This window comes from Aethalodelphis obliquidens, unplaced genomic scaffold (genome assembly GCF_003676395.1).
Source record: "Aethalodelphis obliquidens isolate GAN/ISIS:26980383/991018 unplaced genomic scaffold, ASM367639v1 scaffold86, whole genome shotgun sequence".
Classification (NCBI taxonomy): Eukaryota; Metazoa; Chordata; class Mammalia; order Artiodactyla; family Delphinidae; genus Aethalodelphis; species Aethalodelphis obliquidens.
Genome location: NW_020838030.1, coordinates 2008482 through 2025376, shown reverse-complemented (window position 1 = coordinate 2025376; position 16895 = coordinate 2008482). Strand labels below are relative to the sequence as shown.

Below are 16895 nucleotides of genomic sequence, written 5' to 3'. Positions count from 1 at the left end.
GTATAGAAAGGTCAAGACTTAGAAGTATCAGGGGCTACTCAAAAACAAGGGCATTGGGTTGGGCCTGAAAACAGAAGGACTGGTTGTAAGTATTTATAATGAACACTTAGATCTAGATCAGCAGCTCATTCTCCTAACACACAGGAAGGTGATCGGTCCAGAGTTTTATTTTCTGGGGAAGACTGAAACAAGGGACGAGAAGGATTCTAGACTGAGAGACTCTAGACACAGCTGAGGGCTGGAATGAGGTACCATTCTAAGGACAGAAGGATTAAACTGATAAATGAGAATTTTAGTCCTCTTCCTCCTAGCGGAAGGCACTAAGCCACAAGGCAGTCAAGCTATTACCACCACCATCATTCATCCACCAGCAAATGTAAAAGTTTGAAGATTCTCTCTTGAAAAGGTGACTATAGAACTGAAGACAAGACCTACAGATACTGACAAGTGGAGGGGTCTGCAATAAAATGGGTCTCTGCCTAATTACTCTATAGTAAAAAACCATAAACCTACAAGCCTTTCACAAAGAAGAGCTTCCCACAACATTTCAATGCCTCCCTCAAATACGAAGACAAAGCCATGGCAAGAAAGATACTTGAGAAAAGCCTGTAACAAAAAAGACAGAAACTAAAACACCCAGGAAAAAAGAAAAAGGGAAAGAAACTCTGAAGAGACAGAGACTATATAGGAAGCAAAAAAAAAAAAAAAATCCTTCGACACAAAAGAAAACATAACCTATAAAAATAGGTTGTTATAAAAAAGTTTTCATAGAGGAAAAGCACTTCAAAAATTTAAAACATGATAGAAATGAAATATTTTAATGGAAGTACTGGAAAATAAGTTTTAAGGAAATTTCCCAGAAGTCAGGATACAAAAGAGTCAGAAAATAAGGAAACAAAACGAAATAGGAGATCCAACCTCTGACTAAGAAAAAGATAAATGGGGGAGAAAATTAAATAAACAGTACAAATGAACCACAACTGTATGCAATAACATGGATCGACCTTAGAAAAATATTTCTGTGTAAAAAGCAAGCCACAGAAGACTACATAAGCTATAATATCATTTTATAAAGCCCCCAAAACAAGTATAACTAAACAGCGTCACATACAATATGTAATTAAATATTTTTTTTTTAAGTAAAGTGAGTGAAATAAAAAATTTTCAACAGTGGGAGAATCCCATACAGTTCCAAGAACATGGTGATGGTAACGTTCTAATGTTCCCATTCTGTTTTTTGCGGTACGCAGGCCTCTCTCTGTTATGGCCTCTCCCATTGCGGAGCACAGGCTCCAGACTCGCAGGCTCAGCGGCCATGGCTCACGGGCCCAGCCGCTGCGCTGCATGTGGGATCTTCCCGGACCGGGGCACGAACCTGTGTCCCCTGCATTGGCAGGCGGACTCTCAACCACTGCACCACCAGGGAAGCCCTAATGTTCCCATTCTTTACGTTACGTGGTAGGTTCACAGGTCTTGTGTGTCACAGTACATAAGTTTATTTTTAGATGAATAAAATATTATATAATAAAAATTTAAAACAAAATCAGCTTTTCTCCCATCAGGTAAATGCTTGGCAAGTTAGTGGGAGGTGTGGTGAAAACAAATTTGGGAGGTTTGATGGAATAGAAATTAATATTGCAAGATAGTTTTCTAAAACTACTGTTTCTAGATCCAGTCTTTGAGTTGTCCAGATTGAAAGGACACACAGTATACAGACCAAAAAATGCCAGGACTCACACCAAGGCACATCACTGTAAAACTTCAGGAAAACAGAGATAAAGAGAAGACTTTTAAAAACTGCTACCCAGAGGACTGCGAATCAGTATGGCACCAGAAGCTAGTAATACTAGCAGCTAGAAGATAAAGACACAATGCTTTACAAAATTCTAAGGGGAAATTATTTCCAACCTAAAATTCCACACCCAGTCAATGAAGTATTAAATTAAGTATTCGAGTAAAATAAAGAAAATCTGAAATAAGCATAATTTCTGAAAAATGATCTCCTATGCATCCTTTTTCATAAGGCTCCATGGAGAATGTGCTTCATAAAAAGTAAGGAATAAGTCAGTAAAGACAACAACATGAAACCAAGGAAACAGGGATCTTTTATTAACAGAGGAAGGAATTCTGACAAAAGGTGTGTGGTCTTGGACAGCAATCAATTCAGACTATAGGAGAAGTGAGGGCTCCAGGAGCTATACCACCAAGAAAAAGATAAAACAGAAGAACATATGATGCTTTTGAAAGTACTGAGAGAAGATTTATAGTTCTTACAGAATCTGGAGATGACCCAATTACAGCTATAAAGAACAATAAAAATCGAAGCAATTAACTCCATAGACAACAAAAAATTGTATAAAAAGGGAAATGTAATCATATACTATAAGGTTAAGGTGTAAAAAATTTAACATTGATATTGTAAACAATATATTGAAATTTAACTAAAATCTTAGTAAGATGTGAGCAGGAGAGATAAGCCACATCATCATCTTCATCATAGGAAATCAACAGATGTTATCTAAAATAGAAAAAAACAGAGTTAAGCATATTCCAGAATAAAAACTTAGAAGTTTAAATATGGTTGCCTGAGGAAAGTAGGAAATAGGATCAAGAGTTCCAGTTATTAGAACCTTGTACAGCATGGCTGTTTGATAAACATAAAAATTAAAATAAATTTTCCTTGGGTTAGATATACTGAAGAAAATACTTGTTTGTGAGACCTCTGAGAACGTGAAAGATGGCAGTAAATGAGTCTATGGATACTTCTTCACAAAAAAACGTAAGGGAATTTCCTAGCGATCCAGTGGTTAGGACTCTGCTCTCTCACTACCAAGGGCCCAGGGTTCGATCCCTGGACAGGGAACTGAAATCCCACAAGCTACATGGAGCAGCCAAAAAAAAAAAAAGTAAAATAGCAGATTCGCAAGCAAGTAAAATATTTTATACTTCTATGTTGAAAAGCGGAAGTCTCCAACTTTTAAATTCTTGGTTTCAACAATTCTCTGAAGGACCAAAGACACAAACACATATTGAAATAAAATTAATTTTTTAAACATCATTTGTTCCTGTAGCTTATTGTTGGCCTAAAGTCACAATTCAGTCTTCCTTTATCAGAATGCTTTTCAGTGTTTCCAGCTGTGATTTTAAAAATGGTAACTAGGGGGCTTCCCTGGTGGCGCAGTGGTTGAGAGTCCACCTGCTGATGCAGGGGACACGGGTTTGTGCCCCGGTCCGGGAAGATCCCACATGCCGCGGAGCGGCTGGGCCCGTGAGCCATGGCCACTGAGCCTGCGCATCCAGAGCACAAAAAAATGGTACTAGGACAATACTGAATTGTGAAGCCACAGACAGTGAATGACAAGAGATGCAAACTAACAGGAAGAAAAAAATCACAAGGGTACAAATCTTAAAGAAGAGAGATAAAAGACAGTATCTATAGAAAAATATATAATTAAAACATTCAAATTACACAAAAAAGAATGGCTTTTGTTAGTTTTCACATTGAACATATGATATTGTGATTTACAATACATGTCTATTTTGGTCTTGTGTCCATGGTTCCTAGATCATGGCTCCCAAGACTCTTGGAATTCTTAAGGGTAAAAGCAATGGGAGCGTCTTGTTATAATATTTGGTGTTTCGTCCTCAGTTCCTAAAATAGCTTCAGAGTATAAAGGTGAAATGGGTGTCTTATTATTCATAACAAACCCCTTTCAACTACACCTGAATTTGTGCTAATGAGGTGACTTTTATAAAGCCCCTAGGTAACCTGGCGGCTAGTTACCAGGGGAACCAAACCATGTGATTTCAGTCCATCCCATCCCACCCAACCCAACCCCTACCCCAGGGAAGGAAAGAGGGACTAGAGATTACACTCAGTCACCAGAGGCCAACGATTTAATCTATCATGCCTATGTAATGAAGCTTCCATAAAAATCCCTGAACCACTGGATTTGGAGAGCTTCCAGGTTGGTGAACACACGGAGGTCCTGGGAGAGGGCAGGGAAGCTCTAAGTCTCATCCCACATACCTTTCCCTATGCATCTCTTCCATCTGGCTGTTCCTCAGTTACATCCTTTTGTAATAAAGCTGTAGTGCAGTAAGTAAAATATTTTCTCAAGTTCTTTTATCCGTTCTAGTAAATTAATCAAACCCAAGGAGTGGGTCATGTGGAGGTTCTGGAACCAGCTGGTCAGAAGCACAGGTGACAACCTGGATTTGTGATTGGCGACTAAAGGGGAATGGGAGGCAGCCTTGTGGGACTTAGCCCTTGACCTGTGGGATCTGATGCTATCCTCAGATAGTGTCAGAATTGCATTAAACTGTAGGACACCCAGCTAGTGCTGCAGAGAATTGCTTGGTGTGGGGGGAAAAAACCCACACATTTGGTAACCAACGGTGAAGTGTTCTGTATGAGTAGTAAAGGAGAAACACATAGGAATGTTTTTTCCTTTATACAAACATCAATGTCTTTTGCAAAGATTTTTTGCCAGTTTCAAGGGTAGTTAATTTTTTTTAAACCTCATTTTTAGGTAAATCCCACTAAAAGTAAAAAAATAACTACCCAGTAAAGTTAGTCTGGATGTGACAAACTGTGTCTCATCTAAATGAGGAAACTGATTTATTTTATTCAATTGATTTTATTTAGTAAAACACTAGAGCCACAAATCCTCATAATGATGAAAACAAGATGTAAAAGTCGAGGGACCTAGAGTCTGTCATACAGAGTGAAGTAGGTCAAACAGAGAAAAACAATTACCGTATGCTAATGCACATACATGGAATTAAAAAAAACGGTACTGATGAACCTAGTGGCAGGGCAGGAATAAAGATGTAGAGAACGGACTTGATGCAGATGTAGAGAACGGAGGGGAGAGAGGGAAGCTGGGACAAAGGGAGACAGTAGCACTGACATATACACACTATCAAATGTAAAATGGATGGCTAGTGGGAAGCTACTACATAGCACAGGGAGATCAGCTTGACGCTTTGTGACCACCTAGAGGGGTGGGATAGGGAGGGTGGGAGGGAGGCTCAAGAGAGAGGGGATATGGGGATATATGTATACATATAGCTGATTCACTTTGTTGTACAGCAGAAACTAATACAACATTGTAAAGCAATTATATTCCAATGAAGATTAAAAAAAAAAGATGTAAAAAAGTCAAGCTTATCTTGATCTCTGTACCAACCTACAAACCTCTGTATCCTAATGCAACAGAAGATAATGAGACAGAACTGTAAGCAGACAACAAGGAATACGTATCACAAACTAGTAGGTAGACCCAAGGCAGGTAATTTATACTGTGGCCTAAATTCTCCTGAACTATAATCAGATCATAAACCTTTATTCCCACTCTCACAAAGCTAAACTTCTGATAATTAGAAAATAGGCTGAATTCTATCTTTATGCAAAGAAACTTAAGCAAGGTCACCTTATACCCTAAGGCCCTCTGGGCAAACATTCCTAGGAAGAATATATTAATCTCACACACATTTATCTACTTAAACTTAATTTGATTCTATGTTCAGTGTAACTCATCACAATTCATGTAAAGACAAAGTATGATAACCAAGGAATATGGAAAATGGAAGAAACCTTATCAAAGAAACATTTCAAGTCATAACAATCGCACTTAACAGTAACAAAATGGGGTAGATTATTTTCTTCAGCTGTTTTGCATTCTTGCATCAGACAACAGTTCCAAGGAGTAGAAAACTTGGACCCTGTTCTTTTGCTAGAAGAATGTACAGTTGTGACCTGAACCATCTACAATCATTGAAAACAAGTCTAATGTTTTTGGAAAGCCTGTGGTGAGCTTAAGCCAGAAAGCAAAGTCTAAGATATTCTAGTCCTACGGTGGTTATTTAAATGTGCATTTGCATAAATGCTTAACAGGAGACTTTTACTAATAAACCAAGAGTATGCTCCCTAAGATTGTATATGTTCTAATAAGCCTCTATTTTGGTAAAGTCCTAGAAAACATTTTCCACAGAGCATCCATATGGGGGAGGTTATACCAATCTTCAGTTCCTCTGAAGCACTAGTCCACTATTAAACTTCTTATAAAGAAATGCTCAGAAATAAATAGATCAGAATTAGGGCTCTCTTTCACTCTTACGGCCTTTCATTCATTTCGTGATTTTTACATTGTTAAGAGAAAAGTGCTGTTGAGACGCAAATCTTCTCAATAAATACAGGATCAGCCATTACGAAAAAAAAAATCTCAAGTTTTGGTGATTCCAGTATCACTTTTAGATTCACTGGTGCAGAAGGGCTTTTGCCTCTGGGTTAACAATGAGAGAGAACAGGGTATTATATAAACCAGGAAAGAAGAAATCCACCACCACAACAAAAAAACTTCAGCAGGTACTCTATAGCACTGGAGTCATATTCACAATACTCAAATCAAGATATGTATAGTGAAGAAGTTGTAGGTTTACTGCTCACTTACCTTTGTTAGTTGGATTTCACAAACCAACTATCCCCTCACAGAAAACAAAAAAGGGAGTTTAGGGAGAAGCTAAGGTTTTTGTTTTTAAGGTGATAGAATTTTGAGGTTTAAAAGATGAAGCTGTTCAAGTTCTACTGCAGAACAGACTAACTTTAATGAAATAGTACTTATATATGCTACACGGAATTTAACAAATCGAAACATATTTACTAAGCCATCTGTGATACTATACACTTTAAAATATTTGCTCATCTATTCTAAACTTGTTTTCATTTCTCTCTCTATGATATAATGAAGCAGAGTAAATGATAAAGTCCATTGTTGGAATCCCTTGTAGCTTATATATTTACTCTCCCATTTAGTCAGGCTATAGGCTTGAAAGAAACCTTAATACTTTTTCCTACGTAGAGATGGCTTGAGAATCAGAAACCTTCAGATTTCTAAAGGACAGCAGAAGAGCTGAGCAGAGGTTTGGATGAAGTTCAACAACTTCCTAGCATACTCCTGAGCCAGATCTTCATTCACAGCCTAACTTCCCTGCAGTGTTTTAAATTTAAGTGCTCAACCTATGAATTCCTATCTGTAGTCCCAGAATCTTAGAAGAAATATCAGAAGTCGTTTCGTCCAACTCTCGATTGGAGTCGTGGATTTTTCCTACAACATGCATGATGTGTGGTTCTCCAGCCTTTGCCTGATCACCCCAAGGCAGCCTACCTCAAAACTGGACAGTTCTACTGTAAAATTTGTTCTTATATTATACTAGTGTCATATTTCTCAGACAAGTACAAATGATTTTCATATTATCCAAAAATTCTTTAGAGGGAAATTATCCTGACTTTTAATTTTGGCCTAAATACAGGATACATGCACCCCAGTGTGTATACAAGACAATCAATGAGTCATGGAAAGAAAATATTATAACTTTCATTTATATTTTTTATTCATCCCTTTCATATCTATTTTTGTGTTATATGAGATACATAATATACAGGAACAATTATATAAAATATTAAAATACATAAAATATAAAAACATTAGAGATACACTAAAAGGTGTGGGTGAGCAAAATAATTTGGAGGTCACTACTCTAGACAGTTAATGAACTTTCCGTTATTTTTTTTAAAAATTAGGTCATAGGAGGCCTACCTATATGATTATGAATTTTTAATAGATACTAAATACTCATAAACAGTGTACCACCAACCATGTATAAATAAATGTTCAGCATCAGACCTTAAGGGCACCCAAATAATCTTTCAAAATATCAAAATAATAAAGTGAGTTTCTTGGCAAAAGAGTGCAGAACTAGTGGCAAAGAAATGGACTATCCAACTCTCCATCAAGCTTACACCAGGCGTGTGGCAATTGTGTACACGTACACATACACTCATACATACGTACAAACATACACACACGCCCAGAGGGGGGATAAAGACCTGTGAGGATATCTTTCATTATCCCTCCAACCTAAATCTAAAAATTCAAACTAAGTTGACTGAATTTATCTACCTTTAAAGGCCTAAGCTGGATTCTCCAAAATCTTAATATTGGAAGTGACCCCCAGAACATACCAAGTCCATTTCAATTAACATTGAAAATACTGTTATCCTTGAAATTAGTTTTCAAGTACATTACTGTTTAGAGCACACTATCAAAATGCTTTATTATTTGTTCATGTTGTCATGAGTAGTATTCTAAAAAGAAGGCAAGGGAATAATGAATGAGTCTTTGGAAAATCACTATATCTAGCACCTTTAGAAAGACGAGCACATTTAAATTAAATTAGGTTTTCAGGGCTTCCCTGGTAGCGCAGTGGTTGAGAGTCCGCCTGCCGATGCAGGGGACACGGGTTCGTGCCCCTGTCCGGGAAGATCCCACATGCCGCGGAGCGGCTGGGCCCGTGAGCCATGGCCGCTGAGCCTGCGCGTCTGGAGCCTGTGCTCCGTAACGGGAGAGGCCACAACAGTGAGAGGCCCGCGTACCGCAAAAAAAAAAAAAAAAAAATTAGGTTTTCACAGCACATTGCCTACTTCCTGTTATTTAAAACCAAAACAACCTTATTGACCAAAGTAAAAATCCTGAAGTTATTTACCAACCACAGGGTCTCTGCAAAAGTTCAGAATTTGTGCCAACATTTGTTAAAAATTAGCTCCAAAACCAGATTGGTAATTAAAAATAAGACTTTGGGATTATTATTAGGGTTAACCAAGAAAATTATGTTTAAAATACACTGCAGCCAGTAAGAATCACTAGTACAATGCAGAAGAATTAGCAATTTCATTAAATACTCTCAGCAGTACCAGAAGGTACCAACAGAGGGCCTCTAGAAATAGTGGTAGTAAAGCTTTCTAAAAACATCTTTCCCAAGTAAGCTAGGGAATGAATTAATTCCCTGGTACTGATTTTTGCTAAAAAGAAACTTTAAGTTCAAATTAAATTGTCAACAACTGATTAAGACTCTAGCTCAGAAATTAAATCTGGGAATTTCTCTTAAACTAAAAAAATTCACCCCCAAACCAGGACAGCAATATTCAAATGTCAAATACTGCTTTCCAGATAACAACTTTGCACTGTAGGATCAAACTTTTCTAACAGTTTAAACAGAAGTGCCAGCTCTTCAGAATATTATTTTTTAAAAAACTATGTGACATCTAAGAAGATCATAAAATCACAAATATGGTGGAAAAGCAACATTTGCTATTTTACTATCCTGAAAATAAGTAAATTGCTAACAAGAATTTCTTCCTCTTAGGGCCCTAGAGACCCAGACCAATCCATATCATCACTTCTGATTTTCTGAGAGATACTTTATTACAATTTCAGAGGCTGAAATTTCTATTATTTTGAGCTGGGAATTTTTTTTTAAGACAAAACAAAAAGTTCACTAGAAAAGTCTTCTAACATTCTCAAAATTACTGAGCATCTATATTTTTAAAGCACTATCTACAAAATTTTCAACTGCTCTGAATTAAATTCTATGATTTTCACCAGGTGAAAATCAAAGATGATATGAAAAATAAGTCAAACTGCAAAAAGGAAAAACAGCTTCAAAATAGAGCTGTGTATATTAAAAGAAGCATATAAGAACTTAGAATTAGAAAAGCAATAGCTAAGCTCTAGTCACCACTGTAACCATATATGGACGTTGTATTTTGTTCTGGAGACCATCATTTAAGAATTACCGAAGAACTAGAACAACCAAGAGTTGATGGACCAGTGTGACTAAGTATTCAAAATTACAATGTGAAAGAACACCCTAGTGCTTGCTTCAGCAGCACATATACTAAAATTGGAACACAGAGTGCAGTAACACGGCCCCTGAAAAAGGATGACATTCAAATTCGTGAAGCGCTCCATATTTTTCATGGGCCTCTAGGGTCCTTAGTGAATTGTTTAAACCACAAATTTAAATCTGTGACTGCCAAGAATCTTCCTGATTTGGAGCTTCCTGGTAGAGCCCAGGGAGATTCCAAATTCATTTGGCAGCCCAGAATCTCATAGCTAGAAGGCCATTCTTTAGGTCAGTTTTCTCTTTGAGCTATCTGCTCCAGGCCTTACTGATGGCTACAAGATTTTTCTTGGCAAGACCCACAGCAGCAAAGGGTAGTGGTCAAAAGCATGACTTTTGGAGCTAGAAAGACTTGGTTCTGATATCCAATAAACTTTTTACCAGTTGTGTGAACTTGACAATCACTTCAACCTCAATTTTTTGTTTCCTCACTTATGATATAGAGAGAACTTCACAGTACAGTGTTTGCGAGGATTCACTACTGCATTCTACACTTAGAATGCTTGGATAAATAAATATTTGTTGAATTAAAAACTAAAAAAGAATATCCCAAGGACTAGGGATTATTAGCCTCTAGAAGGGACTATTCAGAGACAACACACTGCCAAAGCAATTCATACCTGCAGAGGCAGTACACATTCTGATTGGCCCTAACTGGAGAAATACGAGGAACCAGATTTTGGTTTAACATGTTAGATTTGCCTAACAGAGACATCCACAAGTAGAATGGGCTTCTTTGGGAGCCCAGACAACCACCTGGGGAGAATGCTACCAAGCTTAATGACTGCAGAAGTACCCCCCAATTTAAGATGTTGTGTTAATTCAAGGCTTAAAAAGAGAAGTAGAACTTTCTTAGGACAAGCTCCAGCACTCTTGCCTTACCCCTCCAGATGGCTATAGAAATGTGGCAGGGCAGGGGATGGCAAGAAAAAAACACAATTAAAAATAATCATTGCTACTAACTGCCATGTTACCTGCCACCAGTCAGATTACCTGGAGGCAAAGATAAATCAGTCAATTACTTCTCATTTCCTATTTTCTTTTTTTTTTTTTGCATTATGTGGGCCTCTCTCTGTTGTGGCCTCTCCTGTTGCGGAGCACAGGCTCTGGACGCGCAGGCTCAGCGGCCATGGCTCACGGGCCTAGCCGCTCCACGGCATGTGGGATCTTCCCAGACCAGGGCACGATCCCGCGTCCCCTGCATCGGCAGGCGGACTCTCAACCACTGTGCCACCAGGGAAGCCCCTCATTTCCTGCTTTTAAAACAGTGGAGGTTATTAAGACTGTGGTTACTTTTGGACTTCGAGCAATTTCACTGTGGCCTTTTGACATAGATATGAAAATGAGAAACACTTCTTTCTTTTAGTTAAATTCCTACTTTATTCATTTTTAACATAAGAGTTGATTATCAGACTTCAAATCTTGTTTTAATTTAATCATTAAGACCAACTGTTTAATTTTTTTCCTTAGGTGTTTCAGGAAAATTAGTCTACTTAGATGTATCTTCCAACTGGTTGGGAGGTTACCAATTTTTTGGCAGTCTAGAGCCTTCTAAGATTTTCTACACTCTATGCCCTTATATTATACTCTTCACACTAAGTACATGATAACAAACTTACAATATTAAGGCACCTGTGCTTAGTAGAGTCGAGCAAGCGACTTAGACTCAGCCATGTACTAGCTGACTAGTCTTAGGCAAATTTAAAATTTTCCCTAAGCCCTACTTACCTCATTTGTAAAAAAGGAGATCAGACCTACCTCAAAAAGCTGACATGCAACTTAAATTACACAATGTGGATGTGTAATTGACATGCAACTTAAATTACACAATGTGGATGTGTAATTTAAATTACACCAGATACTCAAAAAGCTGAGTATGATCCCATACAATGATATTAAAACAAAGTCACTTCCATAAAACATTCTTGCAAAGACTACTACCAACTACACGGAAAAGATTCTCAATTATAAAATGAGTCATTAAAACTCAGTATTCTTGGGTTTCCCTGGTGGCGCAGTGGTTAAGAATCCTCCTGTCAATGCAGGGGACACGGGTTCGAGCCCTGGTCCGGGAAGATCCCACATGCCGCAGAGCAACTAAGCCCATGAGCCACAACTACTGAGCCCGTGTGCCGCAACTACTGAAGCCCGTACGCCAAAAGCCTGTGCTCCGCAACAAGAGAAGCCACCACAATGAGAAGCCCATGCACTACAACACAGAGTAGCCCCCGCTCGCCACAACTAGAGAAAGCTCAGGTGCAGCAACGAAGACCCAATGCAGCAAAAAAAAAAAACAAACCCTCAGTATTCTCAGAGCAGGTTTCTTGGTATCTTAAGGCCATAAGATGATAAAGGATAGTTCTCACCTTCATCCCTTTACTATAATTCTGCAAATTATGTTATGGTTAATATTAGACTTTAAGTATGAACTCTCTTTTCCACCCCAGTCTCAACCTCACAATGCAGAAATAGCTCCATGGCGGCTATTTAACTGCCTATCTAACTAAATAGAAGAGGCCTTATTTTACATACTATATACAATTAATACACTTTTCCTTATTATTTTATTTAGATATCTGAGAGTCCAGAATGTCATTGCTCATATTTTAATTATAAACAGTATTAAAATAACTCTAGGGAATCATTACAGTATTCTATTTCCATCGTTACTGTAAAAGATGACAAGAGTTATTTAAAAGTATTAACATAAGAAACCAAACAAGGGTAGTGTTGAAATCAGCCTTTGTCACTGCTCTTAGATTTCTGTCCTCATTCAAAAAGCTTATCTAAGTTACCAATGTTTGGAAAAAGGAAAAACTTTCTTGTCCCCTTTTCTTGTCCCCTACATGGCAGAACTGGTGTTCTTCAATTCTTTGACATAGTCAACAGGATAAAGAGGCGAGAATGCTGAACACAGAATCAGAAGGAACCCAGGGATATGGTCCTGATATCACTCATAACTTAGCTGCATTACCTCAGGCAGGTTTTAACATTTTTGGACCTGTAAAATGAGGAGCCTGATTAGGATTAGCCCAAAGGCTGAACAGTCTCTGAGTCTTTGCTAATCACCTGGCAATAGCCAGTGATCTTTTGACTGAAAATCATTTGTGTTGCAAGGGACTCATTTTGTAACCGAAGGTTTCTAAATTCTTAGCTTCCTTGTTATTACAATATCGAAATCTGTGTCAGGGCTCCTCACTCTAGTAAGATGTTACCGTGATAAAATAAAATGTAATTGTCAGTTCTTAATAAATATTTGACTTGATCTTGGGCTGAAGTTATGAATATTTTTATAATACATAAACCAATAAATCCTTGCTAATCCTTTTTACAAAGGGATTTGTCATAATATTAATTTTTGAAATCAAACATATTTTATATATTTTAAATTATTCTATTTAGGAAAAAAAGATGTTTTCAAAGTCTAACTATACATAAAATGAGAGACACAAATTAATGCATAATAAATATACGCTGACCCTGAAGTATGAAAGCTCAAAAGTGAAATCCGGTCTGCTCCCACTGACTGACAAGATCACAGGACATAATGAGGTAACATCAAAATAAGTCAGTTTTTAACAAACACTTACTAAAGCCCAATATTATGCTAACTGGCCAAAGTTGCCTATCTTTCTTTAGATAAAATGCTGTACTATGATCGCTGAAGAAAAACCAATCTGTTCTAGTGATTATCTTCTATAATACACGATCCTGGTCTGTCCTTCTGCCTATTTATTTACCTATAAGTCTTTGGAAGCTAACAGTCACAAGACAAATCCTTGTATCAGTGTTCTGGATAAACAGAAGAGTAGTGGACTTTGAGTGCTAAAATTCTCCCCCACTCCTAAGATTCAAGGCTATTGGTAAAGTACTCAAATCCCTTGTGAATAAAAGGGGAAAGCAGAAGTTAAGTCACATACTACAATACATTCCTTTACAGGTCTAATTACTCTCAAGACTCTATTTATTTTGCAATATAAAGGAAAAGGAGGTTAAATTTAACTTAAAGAGTGAACTTGACTTTGCATTATGTTGAGCGTTCTCACAAAAGCTGCTGCTTGGAACAGAAGGAATACAACTCAGATTTAAAAAAGAAAACCAAACAAAACTTGAGGAGGCATCCCTATGATGATAACTGTGCATGATAAACTTAGCAAGGTCAAGAACATCCTATCTATACCTTCAATTCCACTCTTAGGACAACCATATTAAAAGTCAACATAGGATCATTAAGGATAATAAACATATCTTTTGGGTCACTACATAAATATACTATATTAAAAGAAACATACACATTCTGGACATCTAAGCTAGGCTCAATAAACCTAAAAGTTACTTCCTTTGGCACGCAAGTTTTGTTCTATAAAGTACCTTTACTGGAGACAACTAAAAAGCCAAAATACATCTTCATCTCTAACTTATTCCTACTTTTGCATTCCCATATGATTCCCTTGATAGGGACTAAAATATTCCCTTAACAGCATCAGCTACCTAACTGACACTAAATACACAAAAAAGAGAGATCTGTATTGGTTTTCATTTAAAAACTACAATTTTCAACTGTTTTTTAGGAAAACAGACATTACTTTACTAGTTCTCCCAAGCATATCTTTGGGTTTTAAATTTTGTTTGTGTTTAACTATTTTAAATTCTAACATTGTCATTAAATTCTACCTACTCTGCTATTGTCTATTCCATTTCCATAGTTATCAATTCAGTTCAGTATTTTAAAAGAGCACCTACCACTATATGATAGTCACTACTCAATCCAGCCCATATCCTAACGATTCCCTGTACTAGTTACTTCTCCAGGTATAATCCCGTCATTATTAATGGCCTGTCAGTAGGAGTCATCCCCTCACTTCCACCTACTTCTCCTGGTCTATGGGCACCACCTTGTGGTCAGCAACAGGAATTACCCTTCCCATCATCTCATTTCTTCCCCCATGGGAGAACATTACACCTGGGCCTTCTGGTTTTGCTTGCAGCTCAATTAATTCAATCTTACAAATCTCCCTTTCATTTGAACAGAGAAGAATGTCATCCTGGTGCAATTTACCACAGAGGATAGAGTTCCTTATTTATAAACGCTGGATAATTCACAAACTCTAAGTCTACCAATTATTTGTTACTGAGTAAGAATGAGAAGGAATGGGTTTTTGAGAGGTAATTCAAAGATGAACTCCAGACAGCAGCGGATGCTGAGCTCTGTGTGCCTTTTCCAGCGTTGGCCTCAGCTGGGAAGTCCTTCCGGGCCTGCTTAGGCCCGATCCCACCTTGTGGAGATACGGGCCGATGGGGAAAGACGTCTGAAGCTCCTGCTGCTCCTGAGGTGCCAGTGTGGAGGCAGTGTAAGCAGCTGGGGCGGTGCTGCGTGGGACCTCCAGTACAGGAGGAAGGTGATAGGTGGTGCCTTTCCCTTGAGCCCTGCCCACAGCTATGTAGTCCCACTGCATGGAAAATCCACACGTAGGCCTGGAAACCATAATTCTATCAAAGGTGGTTCAGACTATTATTCAGTGTGAAATCATCCCAACATTTTGGGCTCTTAGCCACCAAAAAGTGGGAGTTACAACAGGAAGAGTAAACCTACCTCTCTCCTTCTACCTCACCTGCCTGCCTCAACCCTTTCCTCTTTTCTCTGATCTCCAGATTCAGCCAGGCATTACAAAAAAATTCCCTTTCTTGAGAGAAATGTGCTCTCATGCACCTCAGGAGATTTGTTTGTGGCCTGTGGTTTTAAATAGCCCATTTATTTCCCAGTGGGTAGAAAATCAATTTTATGGATCTTCAAACAAATGTAATAACCATCATGAATAATAAAATTAAATAATAAAGTGGCAAAAAAAATTCCCTTTCTCTCTGTCCAAACTGAAAGCAGCCCATGAAACTTCCCTAACTGCAGCCTAATAAAGGTATGTTACTTTTTCTAAATTCATCTATAAACAGGGAAGTGATACAGTGAGCTCTGAAATGATACTAACCTTTAAATAGAGAACCAGGATCACTAACCTCAAAGTTTCCCTTCACACTTGAATGTTGTCTTAGAAGTTGGTGGATGCTTATAATACAAGGCAGCAACTTCTTAGCTGAGCTCCCTGATACCTCAGCTTTTTTTTTCTTATTTCATTCCACCTTGAACATAACTATTTAAAAAAAGCGAATATGATATTTTCAACAAGCAACCCCTCTTTCAAAAATAATGAGGGGTCCCTATATCCAATCACATCATCAAAATTATTGTTTCACATTCAATATGCTAAATCAAAGACCTACCCTAAACTGAAATTTTAGAAATCAGCTATATATAATCATATGCTCTTCCAATCTTATCTTTCATTACTTCCTCTAAATTTCTTACTGGTCCTCATACTGGTTAGGCCCTAGGGTTCTATGTGGGGTATAAATAAAGATAACTAGCACATGGTCCTAGCTCTTGAGAGGCTCACAATTGGGGTTTCTTCTTCTTCTTTTTCTTCCTTTTTTTTTTTTTGTAAAGGTCTCACATATTTATTACTGAGCCAAACACTAGTGCAGAAACACTGACACAAAGAGAAAAATCATTTTCCCAATAAAACACATCCAGCTGTTCTGATGGTAGTGATGTTTTCAGAGTGATATGGTAAGATGCAAGTGACCCTGACACAGCATAAATATGTGTGCCATTCCATGTGCGGGGCTCCTTACAGACCCAGCTTGGTTCTTCTCCTATGTCTTCTCTTGGAGACATACCTGATTTTATTACCAGCTTTCATTCGAATCCTTTGGGGAATGGGACAATTCTCTTTTGTTTCTTGGCCAGGAATCGCTTGACCCTGAAAGTTTGTGAGAAGACATGGCAAGAAGCAAATTCAACTGCACACAGGATGGCGGAGAAGAAAGAGGAATTGATTCTTCTTCTTTTTAAAAGCATATCTCAGCTATTTTGAAACGTGAAATCTGCATGTACTGTGCTGTCTTACAATGGAGAAGATCTATACTGAGTGTGCTTCATACTCCTAAAACATCTCCAAGGAGCACATTCTCTATAAAGCCCCCGTCAACAACTTGACCCCATACTTAGCTCTCCCTTCTAGGAACTTCTACTGTCCTTAATTTCAGTAACAGCTGATTATAGAGTGTTCTCTAACAAAGCTTTTAACTGATGAGAA

At 37.9% G+C, this 16895-nt stretch overlaps 1 protein-coding gene and 1 non-coding gene across 6 annotated transcripts in view; one reads left to right on the top strand and one right to left on the bottom strand.

Moving 5' to 3' along the window:
- The window catches only part of TMCC1 (transmembrane and coiled-coil domain family 1), a 214666-nt gene that overhangs the window by 117704 nt on the left and 80067 nt on the right, over positions 1–16895 (bottom strand). The window lies entirely within an intron of this gene.
- LOC113613323 (U6 spliceosomal RNA) lies at positions 9715–9818 on the top strand. The gene has a single exon (XR_003430177.1). It is a non-coding gene; the product is annotated as a U6 spliceosomal RNA (small nuclear RNA).